At 49.0% G+C, this 21,181-nt stretch overlaps 1 long non-coding RNA gene across 2 annotated transcripts in view; it reads left to right on the forward strand.

Annotated features, from left to right (window-relative positions):
* The window catches only part of LOC148163865 (uncharacterized), a 37,908-nt gene extending 19,692 nt beyond the window's left edge, over nt 1-18,216 (forward strand). For both annotated transcript variants that reach the window (XR_015768486.1, XR_015768485.1), the window contains exons 3-4: nt 14,836-15,026; nt 17,289-18,216. This is a non-coding gene — a long non-coding RNA (uncharacterized LOC148163865). The remainder of the gene's footprint in view (nt 1-14,835; nt 15,027-17,288) is intronic.
* The last annotated feature ends 2,965 nt before the right edge of the window (nt 18,217-21,181 follow it).

A 21,181-nucleotide genomic window follows, 5' to 3' on the forward strand; every position in this document is an offset into this window, starting at 1 on the left:
TATTCAAACTCATGAGTTATCAGAGAAATGCAAATGAGAAGAACAATGAGATCGCTTTTTACACCTAATCAACTGGCAATATGGGAGAGCTAGGTGATGCCTGGCTTTGGTATGGAGGTGGGTAAGCAGGAACGCCCATGAACTTCTGGTGAGCAGGTCAGCTGCTGTTCTGAAGCATAACCAGACAGTGCCTGGTCGATTGAGGCCAAGGTTCCCTAGGACATGCTCCTGGCAAGTATCCTAAATGGATTCTCAAGCCGGTGCCTAAGTTGGTAGAAGGCTGCAGGAAACCGTTCCGTGTAGCAGTGTTTATGGATGGTGGAGAACCAGAGGCATCTGAGGGTCCATTTCAATGGGGTGAAGAAGTAAAGTGTGGTCCATGTCCACCATTGATTACTGTATCAATTGGGTCCCGGCAGGAACCAGATGCAGGCTTGAGAGGGGTGAATGAAGACAATTTAAGGAAAAGACTGGTTACAAGACGTGGGCACGGCTCAGGGAGACCAATAAGGAATGGTACAGCCCCAAGATCTAATAAGAGGGACCAGTGGCAAGAACAACCTAAATCAACCAGGACTGTAGCTTTAAGGGTGGGCCACCTGACAGAAGCTGCGGCCTTAGGGAGAGGAACGCAGCTGAGGACAAACTGTGGACTAGCAAGGAGTGAGGCAAGTACCCCGACATTGCTCTTCTCTCTTCCTGCTCTCTTCTCTCCTGATTGTGCCCCTATGGGCCAAGCCACTGGGAATTTGGAGGGCAAGGGAACCCAGGGCATGGAGCAGGAAGGAGAGAGGTGGAGAGTAAAGCTGAAGGGGCAAATGCAGAATATCAATCAGAAGTGTGATGCACTCGCTGCGAATAATGAACTAGATGTGCACAGAGCAACACGGATGGGTCTGAAAATATAGGACTGAGAGTAAAACTTAAGAAACAGAATGAGATCCACAGCACGATGCCATTTACGTCATTTTAAAAATGCATACAAGCTGGGGCACCTGGCTGGCGTGGTCGGTAGAGCATGCGACTCTTGATTTCAGGATCCTGAGTTCGAGCCCTACACTGGGCACAGAGATTACTTTAAAAGATGCATACAATCTAATATACATATGTAATTATACATGTATCATATATTAATAGAATGATATATAATAGCATAAAACACCTGGGAATCATCTAAGTGGAAGATATATATGCCCCGTACACTGGAAATGAGAGCACATTCCTGAGAGAAACTAAAGAACAAAACAAGTAGTGTGATATGCCATTCATGGATTGAAAGAATCAGTATTGTGAAGACATCAGAGTTCCTCAAAATCATTGCAATAGATTCAACGCAATCCTAAGCAAAGTCCCATCAGGACAGCTGATTCTAAAATTTATATAGAAATGTAAAGGACCGGGGCCCCAGGGTGACTCAGTCAGTTAAGCAGCTGCCTTCGGCTCAGGTCAGGGTCCCAGGGTCCTGGGATCGAGCCCCGCTCAAGGGAATCCTGCTTCTCCCTCTGCCTCTGTTCCTCCCCTGCTCGTGCTCACGCTTGGTCTTGTGCTCTCTCTCAAATAAATAAATAAAATCTTTAAAAAATTGCAAAGGACCAATAATAGCCAAAAATCATCTTTAAAAAGAAGAGAAACTAGTAGAACTCCACACTGCCTGATTTGAAGACTTATGATAAGACTATGATGATCAAGAGAGTGTGGTATTGGCAGACTACACAAATACATAACAGGAGAGTCCGGAAGCAGATCCATGCAAAATATAGTTCATTGATTTTGAAAAAGACATCAAGGCAATTCAGTGGGTACAAGAAAGTTTTATCAACAAAGCATTCTGGAACAACAAGTTACTCTTTTTTTTTTTAAGATTTTTTATTTATTTATTTGACACAGAGAGACACAGCGGAGAGGGAACACAAGCAGGGGGAGCGGGAGAGGGAGAAGCAGGCTTCCCGCGGAGCAGGGAGCCCGATGCGGGGCTCGATCCCAGGACCCTGGGATCATGACCTGAGCCGAAGGCAGACGCTTAACGACTGAGCCACCCAGGCGCCCCCAACAACAAGTTACTCTTGTAGAAAACAACGAACCTTGACCCCTATCTCCTACCATACACAAAAGTTAGTTCAAAATGTATCACAAACCTAAACATAAAAGCCAAAACTCTAAAGCTCCTGAATGAAAATGTAGGAGACCATCTTCACAAGCTTGGAGGAGGCAAGTTATTTTTTAGATGGGGTACAGAAAGCAATAACCCTAAAGGAAAAAAATTGATAAATTTCTCCCCCTTTCTAGAAGAGTCCCTGAGTCTCCCTCCATGGCTGGCATTCTTCCTCTGCATCTTGAGGTGTTGACACTCCCCACATGCCCCATGCAGAGCCCCCAGCCCTCCACTCCCACTCTTACCGTGTTTCCCCAAACCGAGGGCCTTCGGGGATCATTCATGCAACTTTGCCACCGATCTACTCAACAGTTTCCTTTAAAGCAACACATGCCCTTTCACTTAAATCTTGCCCTACCTTCTTTAGCTGTGTCATAAACCATCATTGCTGTGAAGTCCCAGTTTGATAGGCTTGTCATTTTTCTCTATTACATATTAAAATAAATCATTAACTATTAAAGATTTTTGAAAATATATGAATAACCTAAAATTATTTCATGTACTGCATTTTTTACATGTTCTTGGGAATATGGGTGTAAGGGTGTATGTATATGTGTGCATCTGAAGGTGTGTGTGAGTACGTGTGCATGTGTGAGCATGTGTATGAATGTGTGTGTAAGTGTGAGGGTGTAGTAGGTGAGTGTAGGTGTGTGGGGGTGTATGTGTGAGTGTGCGTGAATATGCAAGTGTATGTCTGAACGTGCTGCTTGTTCCGGAGTGTGCCTGGAGGTGTAGGGGCTGTGGGTGTTAGGTGGGATGAGCTGGAGGAAGACTAGACAATCCACATAATGATGAGTCCTGGTGGGGGGTGACCACCCCCCTCTGCCCCCCAACAATGAGCCCCACTCACCAGGAGCCATGCAGGGCAGAGAAAAGGCATGTTGCCAGCAGCCCCTCCAGTCACTTCCCTGCTTGTTATCCACAGGCCCTCGGAGGAGGAGGGAAGAGTGTCCTTGGCCAAGGGAGCACCTGGTTACAGCCAGCATCCTGGTAACCATCACCAGAGACTGAGAGTACTTCTGGGAACAGCAGGAGCCAGCAGGCGGGGGCAGAATCTCTGTTGCTATATTTATAGGTCTGGATTTAGCTCAGGACCTTGAGACAAGGGACCGAGCTCCCAAGGTTTCAATATGTTCAACCCCCTGGCAACCTTGTGCAAGGGATATTTTTCAGGAGGTCAGAGAGGTTAGGTAAATTGCCTAAGGTCACACAGCTAGGATATTCAGAACCAGAGCAGGACCCAAGTCTTCTGGCTCTAAGGTCAAGGGTTTTTCCACTATGGCGCAGGTCCGCTCCCTGGACATGAGAGGCAAGAACGCTAAGTGTCTCCTGATTTCACTGTGGCTGTTTTCATATGGGTCAGCCCCCATGGTCTTGGCTAAGCAGTTCTTTGGCACATTTCCATCCGGGTACAGAAACCCCATGCCGGGGGTGATACTCCACACAGCTCCTGGCACACCAGGGCAGTGACCAAACAGAGCTAACTTAGCTTGAGGGGCTGGGGCAGGTCCTGGTTGAGGGTGAGGGTCTCCAGGGAAGGGCAGGGGCAGCCAGAGCACTGGGGACACTTAAGGTGGGGCAAGCTCGGGACTGGGACTAATTACAAAGCAGAATGGAAGCACATCAATACTCCAATAATTCTGGCACATTCTGGCTGCATGTCAGCTTTATGCAAAAGGATTTCTGTACTTTGACTCTTCTTAGAGGTGGAAGATGAGGCGGTTCCTCTTTCCCTTCATTCTCCATTCCCTTGCATTATAGACTGAGCTTTTTAGTGCTAAGGAACACAATGCTAGAAACAAAAGATATTAAAATTTGGATCTCTGCCTGCGCCCCAGGAGCTCCTGTTCTCCTTTTCTGAGAGATATGCTCTCAGAAAGCCAGCCCCAATCCTCGGCCGTAGAGGTGCCAGGTTGGTACCCCGAGGGCCTGGGGCCTGTGTCATGTGTCACCACCCCAGGTTTTCCAGGACAGACATGTTAGGTACACAGGCCCCTCAGACTGGCTCTAGAACTCAGTCCCCCACTGTCTCCTTCAGACTCTGGAGCAGCAAACATATCCATGAACAAGTCAGGCTTCACGCTGAAGAGAGTGGAGTAAATCCTGCAGCAAGCATGATCATGGTCAACTCAGGGTGGATGGTTATTCCGAAGGCCCCAGACCTCTGCTTAGGCACCTGCCATACTCTCACTTAGTGGTTCTCCAACTTTAGTGAACACAGAATCGCTCTAGGGGGTTAATAGTTAGGGATTTATGTTCCTGTAAAATGGAGAGAAACGACAAACTTACCAAACCAGAGATTTTTACAGTGGAAATTCAGGTAAGAATTCATGATGCAGTCCTGAGTCCATATTCCACGGGGACTGCAGGCTGGGTTTCTATGTTGCAGTCTTGATGCAGAATCCCGTCTTCTGAGACCTCAGCCTTTGCTCTTAAGGCCTTCAGCTGATTGGATGAGACCCACCTACCTCATGGAAGGCTGTCTGCTCTACTTAAAACCCACTGATTGTTAATCACATCTAAAAAAATACCTTCACAGCAACATCTAGGCTAGCATTTGACCAAATAGCTGGGTACCACAGCCTAGTCAAGTTGACATGTAAAATTAATCATCACATTTTCCTTGACCCCTAGGGAAGATGAGCACACCCTTCCCTCCACACCCCATACTTACATGCTATCCTCGAACCAGGTACCTCTCCTTCACAGAACTACCATACTATCCAATACTATGTGCTTGGCTTTCCTGTTCTCCAGATTTTCCACCCTGTGCCCAAGGTGTGAATTTGTGTTGTTTATTTTCTTGGGACTCTGGGTATTTGTTCTCTGAAGATTGAGGGTTTTCTTCAATTTTGATCAATTCCCAGCCATTACATCTTCAAATATTGCTCCTTTCCCATACACTCTTCATTCTCCTGGATATGCTGGGTAAGGTGTGCTAGATTTTGTCATTTCTTTCTCTATATCTCTCAGCCATGGTTGCTCTCATATTTTTCTTCTCTTCATTTTCTCACTGTGTACTAGCAGAGTGATTTTTTCCCAGAGGTATAACCCAACTTGCTAAATGTCTTATTCTGATGTTTCACCTATTAATTTTCGTCAATAATTTATTAAAACTGTATTTTTCATTTCTAGAATTTCTATTTGGCTTGGTTTCCATCAATTTTTTCTTATCCTGTTCTCTCATTATTTCTTTTCTTTCTTTTTTTTAAGATTTTATTTTATTTTTTATTTTTTTTAAAGATTTTATTTATTTATTTGAGAGAGAGAGAGAATAAGAGATAGAAAGCACGAGAAGGAAGAGGGTCAGAGGGAGAAGCAGACTCCCTGCTGAGCAGGGAGCCCGATGCGGGACTCGATCCTGGGACTCCAGGATCATGACCTGAGCCGAAGGCAGTCGCTTAACCAACTGAGCCACCCAGGCGCCCTAAGATTTTATTTTTAAGTAATCTCTACGTCCAATGTGAGACTTGAACCCACAAACCCGAGATCAAGAGTCGTAAGCTCCACCGACTGAGCCAGCCAGGTGCCCCTTCTTTTAAAAAATTCTTTATAATCACTCAAAATGTTTATTTTGTTTTTAGATTTGTCTATTACTTCTATTTCTGAGAGGGTGAATTCTTCCACATTTTTTGTCTTGTTTTGTTTTTGTATTTACTGATGATCTCTTATCGATAGTTTCTTTCCCTGTGTGGTTTGTAATTTTGACTGGGAACTCATCTTCATCGGGAGTTGCTTTTCCTATGGGATGTTTGTGAGCCCTACATTGTGAAAATGTTCTTACAGAGTACGTTGGGGTTTGCTTCGGTCAGGGTGTTAGGTTCTGAACTAATTTTTATGTTAACTTTTGGCACAAGAGTCCTGGGACTGGTGGCACGCCGAGGGATAGGGATGCAGTGGGAGCAGTCCACCTCTGTCTTCCATGTGGGTCAGGCCTGGACCTTCCATCTTTCATAGGAACTTTTCTCCCACCCAAGCCCAGGATGCTGAGAAAGTGTTGCTCCTTCTGCAGGCCAGGTTGGTAGAATTTTCCCAGCCTCCTCCTTCCCTGACTAGGGTTCTTTTTAAGGCTCCAAGCCTTAAAAGGATAAGTTCAGGGGGATGAATTCCAGCTCTCCTGCCTCAGACAGCCTGGGGCTACCTCCTGTCTCTAAAAGGGCCTTAGAACGCCAGGCTCCAGGCCGTAGAGCCTTTGTCTAGTCAAAACCCCATGAATCATAGGCTGAGCTCCCATTCCTTACTCTGGATTTGAGTTCATGCACTATCTCTGGAATCTGAGGATTTTCTTTTCTTTTGAGCTCAGCTGTGTTGTCTCATGCTCTATGCAGCAGATGGTAGCAAGGGAAAGGCAACCTGAAATAGCTCAATCTGACATATTGCCAAAAGGATTCTGATACATTGATCTGTGTATTGTCCAAGTAATAAGAGTCTCCCCCACTAGACTGTAAACTCCATGAGGCAGGGACTGTGTTGGCTTTCGCCCCCAAAAAGAGCTGAGTATATGGTGAGAGCACAATAAATATATTTTTTAAAGATTTTATTTATTTATTCATGAGAGACAGAGAGAGAGAGGCAGAGGGAGAAGCAGGCTCCCAAGGAGCAGGGAGCCTGATGTGGGACTCGATCCCAGGACCCTGGGATCATGACTGAGCCGAAGGCAGACGCTTAACGACTGAGCCACCCAGGCGCCCTCAATAAATATTTTTGAATGAATGAATGAAGAAATTCTCTCTGGGGACATTAGTATCTAATTCATAGGGCTGTTGGTAGAACTTAGCAAGAGAAGGTATGTCAGATGCTTGGTATATGGTAGGAGCTCAGAGATGGCATCTATTATAGTAATCATGTCTGTTAAGGCAGAGGCTCTACCATGACGGTTTCCCTATAATTCAGCTCCCACACTTCAGCTCAGACATTAGTTCTGGCCTAGCAGGGTAGACAAGTTCTGTGGGTCTGGCCTCCTGACCCTTCCTCGGAGGACAAAAATCAGCCCTTCCCGCCAGAACAGAATGTTAGTTTTTATTTTTTTAAAGGAATCCTATTGTTTTTGTTTGTTTATTTTTTGTTTTTTTGAAGATTTTATTTATTTTTGACAGAGAGAGAGAGCACAAGCAGGGGGAAAGCAGAGAGAGAGGGAGAAGCAGACTCCCTGCTGAGCAGGGAGCCCGATGCGGGGCTCGATCCCAGGACCCTGAGATCATGACCTGAGCCGAAGGCAGACGCCCAACGACTGAGCCACCCAGGCGCCCCCAGAATGTTAGTTTTAACCTGAGCCCGAACACCTGGATATGGATTGGCGAAACCACCACATTCTGATTGATCCTGTCCTGTCTAGGGGTCCCCAACCATGCCATTACCAGTGATCCCTCCTATGGCCAGGATTTTTCTCTAGAAATCCTCATTTTTGAGAGGTTTGTGGAGGAAAAATGCATGGAAGAGGTAATCATTGATCTATTTTGGCATCTTAATTAATCAAGGGCATTTAACTGCCAGGGCTTCCAATCAGTATGAGATAAGATCATTTTAGCCCAAAGCAAGGAAACAACATTTCAATCAGGCTGTGCAGCTTTTCCCGGGTGAATGCGTGGGGGACCCTCTCCCCATTCCTAACCCAGGGATTTGAAGACTCCAAATGAGAAAGTCCTGTCCCAGTTGGATTCATGCAGCTTCAGGGGGGAAAATTTAAAATGTATGTGTGTGGGGAGGGTGGGTAACATCTTCTCGGGCCTGTTGGAAGGTATACTCAACCAACGAGGGGAGCTTTGAGCTATGCCTATAAATAATAATACATATTGAATTCCCATTACGTATCAGGCACCCTATTTAACTTGATGCTATTCCTCAAAACCTACCTGTGAGGTTGATACTGCCCCCCCCCGTTTTATACATGAGGAAGTTGACTCAGAGAAGTCTTAAGGAACTTGCCCAAGGTTATGTGGCTAGTAGGTCAAGAGACACTTGTCTGACCCCCAAACCAGCCTCCAGCCGTTGGAGTACTGTCTCACGGGTGCATGAGAAATGAGCATCAAGCCCTGGGTCTCAGTTTCGGCTGCTGGTTGGAATCTCCTGGGGAGCTTCACAAAGTACTGATGCCTGGCTCCTACTGCTACAGATTTTTATTTAATGGAGCATCAGGATTTTTCCGAGGTCGCCAGGGGGTTCTAACATGCAACCAAGGCTGAGCACCACTGGCTTTGTGGATACCAAGCCCAACACCTGACCACCCCCAGGATTAAGAAAAAGACCAAAGAAGCCCAAGGCAAGCAGCCCAAGCTCAAAGTCCAAGGTCTGTAACTGGGGCTGGCCCAGAGCCCGAGGGGCAACTAGGCACCACTGACGGTAACATGATGTCAGTACCGGTGACAGGACAGTACTTTGATGGTAATGTGTTGAGCTGTACAGGTGCTCTGCACGCTCTCTCTCCCAGCAGCGTTGCTCACAGCAATGCCTGCAGGTAGGTGCAACAGTGTATTTCTCCAGTTTGTAACTGAGGACACTGAGGCACAGACAGGTTAAGTGCAGGGTCACTCAGCTAGGCTGGGCTGGGCTGTCGACCCCTGGCTTCTCTATGCTGCCTCTCCAATCCAAGGCCACCTCCAACTTTGCAGCCCCTGGGCCCTCTCGGATGTCTTGTGACACCGACAGCCCCCAGGGCCTGATTGGCTGGGTGTCTGCTCTGCCCCCGAGAGGTGGGGTGGACAATAGAGGTGGGGAAGCGGGAATCCTGTCCCCCACCCCTAATGGGTCTCACAGTCTGGTAGGGGAGGGAAGGCCAGAGTATCCGGGGCTCTTAGAGCAGGCAGAGCGAGCCAGGACTTTGGGTGATCGGGGGCACATGGACACAGGGGACTTGAGGGCGTTGGGGCTCCTCCTGACTCCCCAGCTGATGGAGGGATCCTAACCCCTGGGCAGCAAGCCTCCAAGACCCCTCCGACCCTCAGGGTCCAATGTCAGAGGCTGGCTCCCTGGGCTCTCTGTTTGCTCCCACATAGCATCTGGACAGAGACAGAAGAGCAGTCAAGACACACGGGGCTCAGGGCCAGAACCTTCAACTCTGTGGACCCTGCTTCCCCTCCCATAACAGGCCCTCCCGGCAGGTTTGGGGGTGGCGCGAGCAGCCTGAGCCAGCCGGCAGATAGTTAGTGCTGGAGCCAGCCTGGCACTGGTCAGCGCCCCTCGCCCCCAGCCACTTCCTCCCCTTACCCTGCGCTTCATCACCAGCGCCCATCGTGGCTGTCGAGCTACTTCCCGAGCTCTGACCTTCTACGGTGACTGGAAACTCTGAGAGGGACCATGGCTCTCTGCATTTCCCCAGCAACCAGCAAGGGCCTGGCACCGGGCTTCTTCAGAAGCGCTCTCCAGGCTGAATTGTTCACGGCTGGCGGCGCGGCTCAGTGACTCAGGCCGTCCGGAGAGATGCCCACGTACCCAGGGCCTTCGTTCCAGTCAGCGCCTATTAGCCTGCCCAAAAAGCCAGTGGTTCTCGGGCTGGCTGAGTGGGAGAGTCCGTGGGGGGGGGTGCGAAGTGGTGGGCGGAGGCAGAGGGCGTTCAGGTCCTGAGGCCCAGGGTGCCCCAGACCAGCCAAATCAAGGCAGCCTTGTCGCTTACACAGTCCCTGCCGGTGTCACCTGAGGGTCCTTGTGTTAGAAGACAGGAGTGTTAGCTTACAATACAGCTTACAGGCATAGGCCCCAAACCAGATCAATCTATGCCTTTGACCCATCCCTGAGGGATTTCTTTTTTCTTATTTTCTTATGATTTTATTTGCACAGTAAGGTGGAGGAACTTCTTTTTTTTTTTTTTAAGATTTCATCTATTTATTTATTTGAGAGAGAGAGAATGAGAGACAGAAAGCACGAGAGGGAAGAGGGTCAGAGGGAGAAGCAGACTCCCCGCTGAGCAGGGAGCCCCATGTGGGACTCGATCCGGGGACTCCGGGATCATGACCTGAGCCGAAGGCAGTCGCTCAACCAACTGAGCCACCCAGGCGCCCCAGGTGGAGGAACTTCTGAAGGACACCACGGTGAGGAAGAAGCAGGTCCAGCCCCCGGGGGTACCTGGCTTGGTGTAGAGGTGGAGGGGGTGAGGCCCTGGAGGGATGAGGAGGCACCTCTGCTGAGGGAGGGCCCAGGCAGGGTACGAGGGTGGGGGCTGGGGGACTTCTTGCAGGAGGTAGAGCCACAGTCTTCTCATTCCTTAAGAATGAATTTCTGGAGAACCTGAGTGGCTCAGTTGGTTGAGTGTCCAACGGTTGATCTCAGCTCAGATCTTGATCTCAGCGTTGTGAATTTAAGCCCCATGTTGGGTCCCATGCTGGGTGTGGAGACTAAAAAAAAAAAAAATTTTCCTTTTTTTTTTTTAAAGATTTTATCTATTTATTTGTGAGAGAGAGTGCATGAGAGAGAGCTAGAGAGAGCATGAGCAAGAAGCCTGATGCAGGGCTCGATCCCAGGACCCTGGGACCACGACCTGAGCCGAAGGCAGATGCTTAACTGATTAAGCCACTCAGGTGCCCCAAAAGAATGAATTTCTTTTTTTTTTTTAAAGTATAGTTGATTTTTAAAAAAATTTTAAAAGATTTTATTTATTTATTTGACAGAGAGAGACACAGCGAGAGAGGAAACACAAGCAGGGGGAGTGCGAGAGGGAGAAGCAGGCTTCCCGCAGAGCAGGGAGCTCAATGCGGGGATCGATCCCAGGACCCTGGGATCATGACCTGAGCCGAAGGCAGACGCTTAACGACTGAGCCACCCAGGCGCCCCAAGGATGAATTTCTAAGGGTAGAATTTCCAGGGTGGTAAACAGAGAGGCAAGAGGAGCTTTTACTAATTTACTCATCCATCCATCCATCCATCCATCCATCTACCCATCCATCCATTTATTTACTTCCTCTAATGTGCTCCGGGGGCTAATCAGCTCGCCCTAGGGCAGCCTCCAAGGTCGGTTTCTCTAACCTCTCAGCCTGGGCTGAAAGGACCGGTGCAGGAACTCACACCAACCCCCAGGGAAGCTGGACGCAGGACAGAGAAAGTGTGGGGGTGGCTTTCAGTCTCAGGAGAGCTCCGGGAGCTCCTGCGCCTAGGCCACAGATCTGACCCAACTGCTCCCAGGCCTGCGGAGCCTCAGGACTGCGAATGAAAGAGACCAAGGCCACCAAATGGCCCCCAGGGCTGGCTGAGGGATCCCTGGGAGGCTGACCCCGGGGGCGGCAGCCATGGATCAGGTGACCACAGGACCATCCTGGGAACGGGCCCCAGCTTCTACTCCAGAAGCAGCTCTGAGGCAGACATGTGGTCTCTTAGGTGCATTAGCCTGAGCCGAGGCACCTTCCTCACAGTATATGCCAAGTGGCCAAGGCAATACATGTTCATTCATTCATTCAACCCTTGCTGTGGGCCAGGCACTGTGCTTGGCTCTTCAAGTTAGCCGTGAACGACGCAAATAAGGCCCTGCTCTGGTGGGGTTTACAGACAAGAAGGGGAACAGACAACAAAACCATTACAAACACATCAGTACAGAATCCAATCAAGTCAATGGCGTCAGGAAAAAAGATGAAGCAAGACAAGGGGAGAGACAGAGTGGTTGGGGTGGAAAGGTAAGCTATTTCTGCTCCTGTGCCAGGGAAGCCTCTGAAGAGAAGACACCGAACAAAGGCCTGAGGGAAAGGAGTGGGACCAGCAGATTTGAGGGAGGGAATTGCAGGAGGTCCCGTGGCCAGAAGGAACTTGAGGAACTTGAGGCGTGACAAGGAGGTCGCACGGCTCCCCTGTGGGGAAGGAGAGTATGGCGGCAAATGGGGGTGCAGAGGTAGGCAGGGCTGCATCTCTGTGGCCCATGGAGCCCTGCTTTTTCTGTGTGTCTGACAGGAGGCCACAGGTTGGCTTGGGAGGTGCAAGGAGCAAGGGATTTGAAAGCTGCCGACTATTGGGAAAGTGGACAGGAGAATTCGATGCTGGGACAGAGGCAGGTGTGAGGAAGGAGGAGGCAAGGCTGTTTCCTAGTTTGCCCCCTGAGTTTCCAAGTCAATGGGGCTGGTGAAGGGAAATTAAGAATTCTGCTCGGGAGACATGACACTTGAGGTGCCCATTGACCACCCCCAGGGAGATACTGGCGTGCGGCTGGTGATGGGAGGCCGTGAGTCCGGATCTGGGGTGGGGTCAGGCATGGCTTGCAGTTGGAGCTGACAGCTATGGGAGAGATGGGGTCCCTGGAGAAACTTAGAAGGGAGGAGCAGGGAAGAGAGCACCGAGCCCCGGGCCTCTACCACGGAGGTCCGCAAGAGGAGGCTGAACCAGCCCGAGAGACCGAACAAGAGAAGCGAGAGAGGAAAGATGAAGCCAAGCGGGTGAGGCGTGCTGACCAAGTGAAAGCACGCCAGCAGGAAAGGGGCAGGCTAACCTGTGCCCAAAGCTGCTCACAGTGGAGAACGTTTTAGACCGGCAGGTTGGAGGCCATGGGTGACCTGGACGAGAGAGCCTCAGCAGGCTGGTGGGGACTGAGGCCTCAGGAGACTGAGCGCAGGCATGCGTGGGACAGCAGGAGACACAGATGGAAGGGCAGACAGATCTCCTCGAGGGCGTTTGCTACACAAGGGAACAGGGAAATGGAGCTGTAGACTAGCCAGTCGGAAGTGCAGGGAGAAGGAGAAAGCCGGGGGGGGGGGGGGGGGTGGGCACCGATGACCTTGCTGAGAGCTTTCAGAGCTGCAGAAGTACCCCGGGGACTGCTCTGTTAGTCGGGAGGCTGGCATGTCGTCCTGGAGATTGGAAGGAAAGAGGTAAGGAGAGGTAAATATGCAGACGACTCTGAAGGGGACGGAGGGCCTCTGCCAAGGCTCTTTCTCTCTGGCCTGAAATTTCACCTTGACTGTTTTTGGAAGCCTGACTTTTAGCGACCAAAGAGAAAGATGCTACCTTAAGCAGCACCCCCTTATTACCAGCCAGGGGCAGAGCTGAGATGGAGGCTAGTGGAGGAAGTTCCCCAAATAAAGGGGAAGCTTTAGTTAGAGCCCTTTTGCCCAAGGCTGCAGAGGCCTGGGTGGGTCATAAGAGCTGGCCTGGCTGGGGCAGCACCCAGGATAGGACACCAGCAAACAGCCAGCCTTCCAGCCCAGGATTTTGCTTACTACTGGATGAGCCATTGACTTAAGAACCCATCAGCTCTGGCTGGGGGCCTGGTGACACAGAGTGGCTAATAGACCCCTGGCAGGGAGAGGCCCTTCCTGCTGTCTCGCCATTCCCGGAGGGCTTCCCTCCACCCACACCAGTGAAATAATGAGGATGGACTTTTGCCTCTAGAAAAAGGATGTACCAGTTAGGATGCCTTCAGCCACTGTAACAGTGATGCTCCACACTCAGAGTATGGTCCCTGAACCAGCAGTATCCACATCAACTGGGATCTTGCTAAAAATATCGAGGCTCAGACCTACCGAATCAGTCTTAGTTTAATGAATTCCCAGGTGATTTGTAAGCACGTAAACACTGGCTTATGCTATTGGGTCTCAAATTTGCTACACCTTTGAATCACCAGATTTTTTAAAGTACTGATGCCTGAGTACCACCCTACCTTCTGCAGTCCTCCCAGAAATGCTGATTTTTTACTGGTAGGGGCTATGGCTTGGGCATGAGGAATCTTAAAAGCTTCCCAGGTTATTCTTTTTTTTTTTTTAAAGGAAATTTTTTTCTTAAAGATTTTATTTATTTATTTGACAATGAGAGAGAACACAAGCAGGGGGAGTGGCAGGCGGAGGGAGAGGGAGAAGCAGGCTCCCTGCTGAGCAGGGAGTCGGATGTGGGATTCGATCCCAGGACCCTGGGATCATGACCTGAGCTGAAGGCAGTTGCTTAACCAACTGAGCCACTCAGGCGCCCTTCCCAGGTGATTCTAACATGCTAACTTAACCACAAACTTTGAGAACAACTAACTTAAACTGTAAAGAAATTTATTTTGGGAGTTAGATTCCAGGGTACATCCAGGGTAGGTTCAGCAACCCCCTGTGATGTAATTGAGGACAAACCATTATTAGAGGTTTTTTTTGATCCTTAGGCTGGTCACCTCATGGTAGCAAGATGGCTGCCATAGCTCCTGGAATCATTCACCCACATGACAGGGATCAAAAGTTGGGAATGAGGTGCAGGGCCAATGCGAGGAGTTTGTTTTTTGACTTCTCTCCTTTTGTCAAGCGGGGAGAAAACGTTCTTAGATCCTTACAACAGATGACCCCTTGTTTCTCATTGGGCAAAGACGGGTCACCCTTAGCTGCTGGGGAGATTGGGAAAGTGAATTTTGGGGTTTTTCACTGTCCATAGCGGGAAGCAGAAAATGGAGGAGAGGGCTGGAAAGGCTCCCGGGCAGGCAGTTATTGGTGTCTGCCAGAAGAGGCACATCTGAAATACAAATGCGCAGGCGGCAAGCTTAATGCGTGAAATAACCAAGTCATTAGTTAACTGCCCCCGCCCCTAAGCAAGAAGCTGCTCCCTGACTCCCCCAACTGGAAATGTTCTTGGAAACTTTTGGAGACCCCGCCCGCTTGGCCCAGTTTATGTTTTGGTGGAAACTCTTAATATTTCCATTGTCTGACTTGAGAGTGCTGAAATTATTCATCTTAATTAAGTGTTGCCTATGTGTTATTTTGACAGAGACTCTCACCCATTGAATTTTCTTTACCTCTTCTTTGTTTTAGAAGCCAAGAAGGAAAACGTATTAGTGGGAAGGCAACTTTCCTGCCTGCAGTATCTGCATCTGAAAGATTGCTGGAAGAAATGACAGTCAGATTGGCCCCAGGCTGGCCGACTTCCCACTCAGCCAGGTTTTTAGAGTCTTGAAAGCCAGCAAGAACTCTTTCTTTGCAGAAGTAGCTGCCAGGGTTCCAAGGTAAGTTGAATAACATCCCTTACCTAAGTAGACCAGGTGCTGGTTTCACAAGTGGACATTTATCCTCTGGACTAAAATGTGCATTCCTGATGTGTGCCAGGAGGTTGTGTGAGGAGAGGGAGCAAGTCTAGACAGGTGACCATGGGCAGCCTCTCAGAGGTGGTGGCATTTGAGCTGAGACCTGAATGGACATCCAACCACAAGCAAATCTGGGGAAACAGAGGAAACAACAAGGGAAAAGTCTCATGTGGGAATGAATTTGGCCCTTTCTAGGAAAGATGGGAGCCTGGGAGGTCTTTTCCTGGGATAAATTCCCACAATAGGGTGACAGGACCAAAGGTTATAAATTTTTTTTTAAGATTTTATTTATTTATTTGAGAGAAAGAGAGACAAAGAGCAGGGAGCGGGGCAGAGGGAGAGGGAGAGAGAGAATCTTAAGCAGGTTGCATGCCCAGCACAGCCCCATGCAGCACTCAATCTCACAACCCTGAGACCATGACCCAAGCCAAAACCAAGAGTTGGACGCTCGACTGACTGAGCCACCCAGGTTCCCCAGTTATGGACTTTTTTTTTTATGACTTTTGACACACACACATGCATATATATGGCTGGCTTGTTTTCCAAGATGAACATATATGGGATCATGTGTCCAATTGCTAACAGTTGTTATTCCTGGGGTGTGGGATTCAGAGGTTGACATGATGAGAAAAGGGGCCTTAAATTTTCCATTTTCTGGGATTCCTGGGTGGCTCAGTCAGTTAAAGCGGCTGCCTTGGGCTCAGGTCATGATCCCAGGGTCCTGGGATTGAGTCCCACATCGGCCTCCCTGCTCAGCAGGGAGCCTACTTCTCCTCCTGCCTGTCTCTCTCTCTTTCCCTCTCTCTGACAAATAAATAAAATCTTTAAAAAAATAAAAAAATAAAGTTTCCATCTTCTGCATGATTGCTATATATTTTGGTATATATCATTTGTAAAACTTAAAGTGACCTAATGTTTTAGAACATTGGTAATAAGCAGGGTTGTAGATATAGTGTTCTATTATTCTAAATATCATATATGCATTATATGAATTCCATTATTAGTATGAAATATTTTGTACCAAAAACCTGATTTTTATAAAGTGTATTAATTTATACACCACCAGGTAGCTCTAAATGTGACAGTTTTACTACATACACACAAAGATTGATGATCATTCCTTTTTAATATTTTTGCTTCTTTATTTGGGTTTAGGCTCTGATTTGCTCTGATAGGCCACTTTATACTCTGTAGGTTTCAGTTTTTTTGTCAAATGGTAAGAAAGATCTGACTACCCTCTCAATTCCCTAACAGAATTGTTCAGGAAGTTAAATAAAATAGTAAATGGAAGGCACTCTGCAAATTTTTATTTTATTTTTTTAAAGATTTATTTATCTATTTGAGGGGGAGGGGCAGAAGGAGAGGGAAAGAGAGAGAATCTTTTTTCTTTTTAAGATTTTATTTATTTGAGAAAGAGAAAGAGAACATGAGTCAGGGGGAAGGGCAGAGGGACAAGCAGACTCCCCGCTGAGCAGGGAGCCCGATGTGGGGTTTGATCCCAGGACCCTGAGATCATGACCTGAACCGAAATCAAGACTCCGATGCCCAGCTGACCGAGCCACCCAAGCATCTCCCTGTAGATTTTTAAATGCAATAGAATAGAATGGAGGAGGAAAGAGAATTAGGAAGGAATTTCCATCGGGAATGAACTCCCCCTTTAATCACATCTCACCAAAGCCAGAAGCTTCTCAGAGCAGCCTTCCTGGACTCTCCCATTCACCCTGATCTCTCCATTCTCTTAATTCTGTCTCCAACGTTTTTAACCCTAAGGCTACACAAGGTGACCCTTTGATGGTTTTGTCACCGTTGACGATGACCTCCGTTGACGATGACCTCCCCCGGGGAAGGGCCCCGTGAAGGCACCATGTCCTGATGGTGGGATCTGAGGCATTAGTGAGTAGGTAGAGACAAGCTAATTTGAGGGGAAAGGATGGTCTTTCACGGAGAGTTATATGTGTTGGGAAGAGCTTCAAATTAGGCTGTGGAAGAACTAAGTTCTAGTTGGAGTATTTCAGTGACGGGCTCTGAGCATGTCAAGTCTTTTCACCTCCCTGGTGTCAGTTTTCTTGAGCTGTGGGGCAGTTTACACCTTCGTTCTACCATTCACTCCCTGCGAGTCATTAAATGTCCCTGTGGTCAACATGCCCTATGTTCACCACTATCCGGGCCTCCTCCCCTTTGCAGGGCATGGAAGACTCAGCCCTCTTGCGGTTGGCTGGGGCCATGGGACTAGTTCTGGCAAATGAAACGGGGTCCAGGCGAGTGAACACCGCATGCCTGCTTCTCCGGGCTCTCTCCTGCCCTGCCACGGCTGTTGTGGAGGAGGCCTGGCGTTGACCCGTGTCCTGAAAGGTGAAAGCAGCCGGGATCGCTGAGCCACTGCACAGAGGCTGCTGTGTGGTGGGAAGTGCACTCTAACTGCATAAAATGGCTGAGATTCTCGGGGCCGTCTGTTACTACAGCACAGCCTAGCCGAGCCTAATGCACACACAGACTGAGCCTCAGTTTCCCCTCCTCTGGGGGAATGACACCTAGTTTATGTGGTTGCAGTGAAGACTGAGAGGATGGGTGTCAGATTCTGAGCTCAATGTTGGGTCACGGGAGCAGCTCCCTAAATGTTTGCTTCCTGCCCCCCCCCACTGCCCCCAGCTAGCAAGGTGTTCATTCTTGGCAAAGGCAGGCAAGGCCACCTGACCAGACCTTCCTGTGGGATCACTGGGGCATAACAGTGAGGTCAGTAGCTCCTCATGGAAGGAGGCACACAATCCTTATTAAGCAGCAGCTGTTCTGAGCTCTGTCTCTCCACACTTCCGGGTCCCTTCCATGTACACCCCGGGGCAGTAGTTTGGGGTTGTTGAGCAACGTGGGACTGACGGCTTCTGACATCCACCTTCCACTAGCAACAAGCTATGGCAGCTGCATGTTCTCCCCCCACCAACACCAGCTACCTCCGTCTTGCTGGGAGGGGACCACATGGGTGGGGGTGGGGGTGAGCCTTCCTCATTTACCGTGAACTGTCTCCTTGGTGCCATGAAACAGGGAAGACAGATTTGGGAATATGGGCATCCGGTAGGGCCTCTGCGCCTCACTTTCTCTATGCCTTGACTCTAATAACGACAACAGAATAAAAATAAAGTGAAAACAAACCTCTGAGCTGCAAATGCCCCTCCCTTTTTTTTATTTTTATTTTATTTTTTTTTTATTTATTTTTTATTTTTTATTTTTTTAAAGATTTTATTTATTTGACAGAGAGAGATAGCGAGAGCAGGAACACAAGCAGGGGGAGTGGGAGAGGGAGAAGCAGGCTTCCCGCGGAGCAGGGAGCCCGATGTGGGACTCGATCCCAGGAACCTGGGATCATGACCTGAGCCGAAGGCAGACGCTTAACGACTGAGCCACCCAGGCGCCCATCCCTTTTTTTTTTTTTTTAAAGAAGAAAGTTTAATGAACTGGTGGTGCAAGGAGCAGAACATGAGCCGAGAGTTCAATGGGGAGAAACCAAGCCCCCACGGGAAAGCACCCTTCCCTCGTGAATGATGGCCTGGTCTGTCGGGGCGCGGCTCCCGTGTCGTGGCTCCTGCAACCCGGCGGACACTTGTAGGCGCCTCAGGTCGGCAATTTCTTGAATCCCGCAGTGAGGGACAAAGTTGGTTAAAGCATTCTTAGGAATTTAAATCAGCACGATGGCAGGATTTTCCACAGCCAGTGACTCAGGATTGCTCACCTGGACACCTTCCCCACCGAAATCCAACCTCCCCCCCGGCCCACGTCTAGTTATGGAGGAGAGGATGGGAACAACTTGGAAACGCTTTTAGCTGAAACTTGAAAGACTCAAAAGAAAGTCAAGTCCGTTCTCAAAGTCTGGGCCTGGCTGTGGGAGGGCCTGGTCCTACTTCAGCCACTCTTCGACCCACAGGAGCTGACAAGTAATGAGCTATCCTAGAGAGTTCAGAAAGATGGATTCCACTGCCTGTGCTCCATCTTATGAGAAACAGATGACTCTTTGCTCTGAAATGGCGAGTGCCTCCAGGAATCCATCCTGGTCCCTTCTTTGTTCCAAAGCAAACACTTGCCTTGGCTTCTGTTCTCACGCCCGGACGTGCTCTATGGGAGTGGAGATCCTGAGCCAAGGACCTGAGACCTGAATTTGAATGGGACTCAGCAAGCCTGTCCACGAGCTGTGACCACAGAGTAGTGGGACTGCCTTCATAACGAACCGTCCAGACTTACACATCCACCTAAGTGTCGTCCCCTGCAACATGGTCACCTTGGTGGGCTACAGATTTATATCCAAGGTGACATTAATAGCAAGGTATCAACATTTGTGGAGCATTTACCAATTGTCAGGCTCTGTGCTAAAAACCTAATGGGTATTTCTCATTTGACCCTCACAGTCCCATTACCGGATGAAAACACCGAGGTTTAGCGAGATCAAGTCATGTGACCAGAGGGTGATGAAGCTGAGAGTCAAACCCTGGCCCAAAGCTCTCCACTCCAGGGTTAGAATGACCTTGAGAACTTGGAATGACTGCTGTCCTTTCAGATCCTCACTGATGGTGTGAGGATTCAGCTTCACTCAGGTTCAGCCCCGGGGAATCAGGAACTTTCACATTCCTTATGTCGTTGAAATCTCTCCATGGGGAGGCATGCAGACAATCATCCCAGCCCCCAGCCATCTTCGGGAAGAAGCCAGGGACACTCAGAGAGGGTAAGGAACTTGCAGGAAGCGGCAGTGCAATAACTCTCGGGAATGGACTTGATTTTTTTGTTTTTGAAGCAGCCAAAATTATTTGGAGCGAAGTCTACTAATCTAGGTAATTCATCCAACTTGGCAAAATTAGGCATGTTCAGTATAAATTTACACAAGACTGATCATCTTGTGGGGTTCATAGTCTAGTCCTGAAGGCAATTCCAGAAGAGGCGTTTCAGGAATGGTTAGAAATTTCTTTCTAGTCTGAACCAAACTCTGCCTCCTTGTAATTTGCTTCACTTTGAATCCTGGAGCCACAGACTCGGCCTCTTCACCACCACTCTCCACACCCCGCTCCATCCTCACAAGCTCTGTTATTTGGTTTAGAAGCAGCAAATGAGAAAAGATGAACATGCACATTACAATCACCTGGGATGTCTCTAACCTACAACGTCCAGAGAGTCCAGCTTTATCCAACCGCCTGATGGATAAAAGCATAGTTGTTTTTTGCAGTCTATGAAGTGACTTTAACACAGGGTTGAGAACCACTGTGTTAAGAAGAGAGGAGAATTTAAACCCGGAGCAGCTCAGTAACTACTAGCCCAAGGCATCACAGGAACCATGCCCCAGAGCTGGGCTTCAAGCCACTGCCCAACTGCCCCTCGCTTCCTCTGGACATGCCCACCCTCCTTGACCCACAAGGGTTCCCTGAGCTTGGGGTCCCAGCAGGGAAAACAAGGGAGAAACAGTCTCCGCAGTATGTCCCGTTCTGAAGGCCGTGCTTAGCACCCGCCAACAATGCTGGATTCCTTGTTTGGAAGGCATCTGTGTGGGATGTGCTGTCTGGAATGCTGGAAAGCTGGACGCAGACAATGCTCAGGTGCTCCTGGGTTCTGACTCTGCTCAGACCCCACATGAGGATGTGGCCCTAGCGACACGGATTGGGTCCAGAATCAGGAGAGGCCCGTGTTTGCAGACATTCTCTTGATCACACTGGATTGTTAGAAGTGCCTTCCTCTGGACCTATGATGTAAGCTCCATTGAAGTAGGGTAAGAAATCCAACTTTCCAGTGAGATCTTACCTCCCAGGGATGAAGGCAGGCAGGCACCCCTCCCCACCCCATTCCAGAATTCCAAGGGCCAAAGGAAGCTACGGAGCTACGCTATCTCTGTTGCTACCTTTCTGCTGATAAGATTTTGCATCCTTCTCTGATTTAATTTAACCTAGCCTTACAGGGATTGAGTGTAGCATCAGTCCCCATAACCTTTAGCTGGGGACGTGAGGACGGGCTGGCCTGCTGGCCCTGGCCCTGAGCCTGATAGGAATAGCGGGCCTAAAGGAACCAAGGCAGGGATGGGCTGGAGTTGCCTCCACAGCGGCTCCTCC

The sequence above is a fragment of the Eumetopias jubatus genome, unplaced genomic scaffold (assembly GCF_037043125.1).
Source record: "Eumetopias jubatus isolate StellerSeaLion01/CBP00866 unplaced genomic scaffold, mEumJub1_p1.0 scaffold_7, whole genome shotgun sequence".
Taxonomy (NCBI): Eukaryota; Metazoa; Chordata; class Mammalia; order Carnivora; family Otariidae; genus Eumetopias; species Eumetopias jubatus.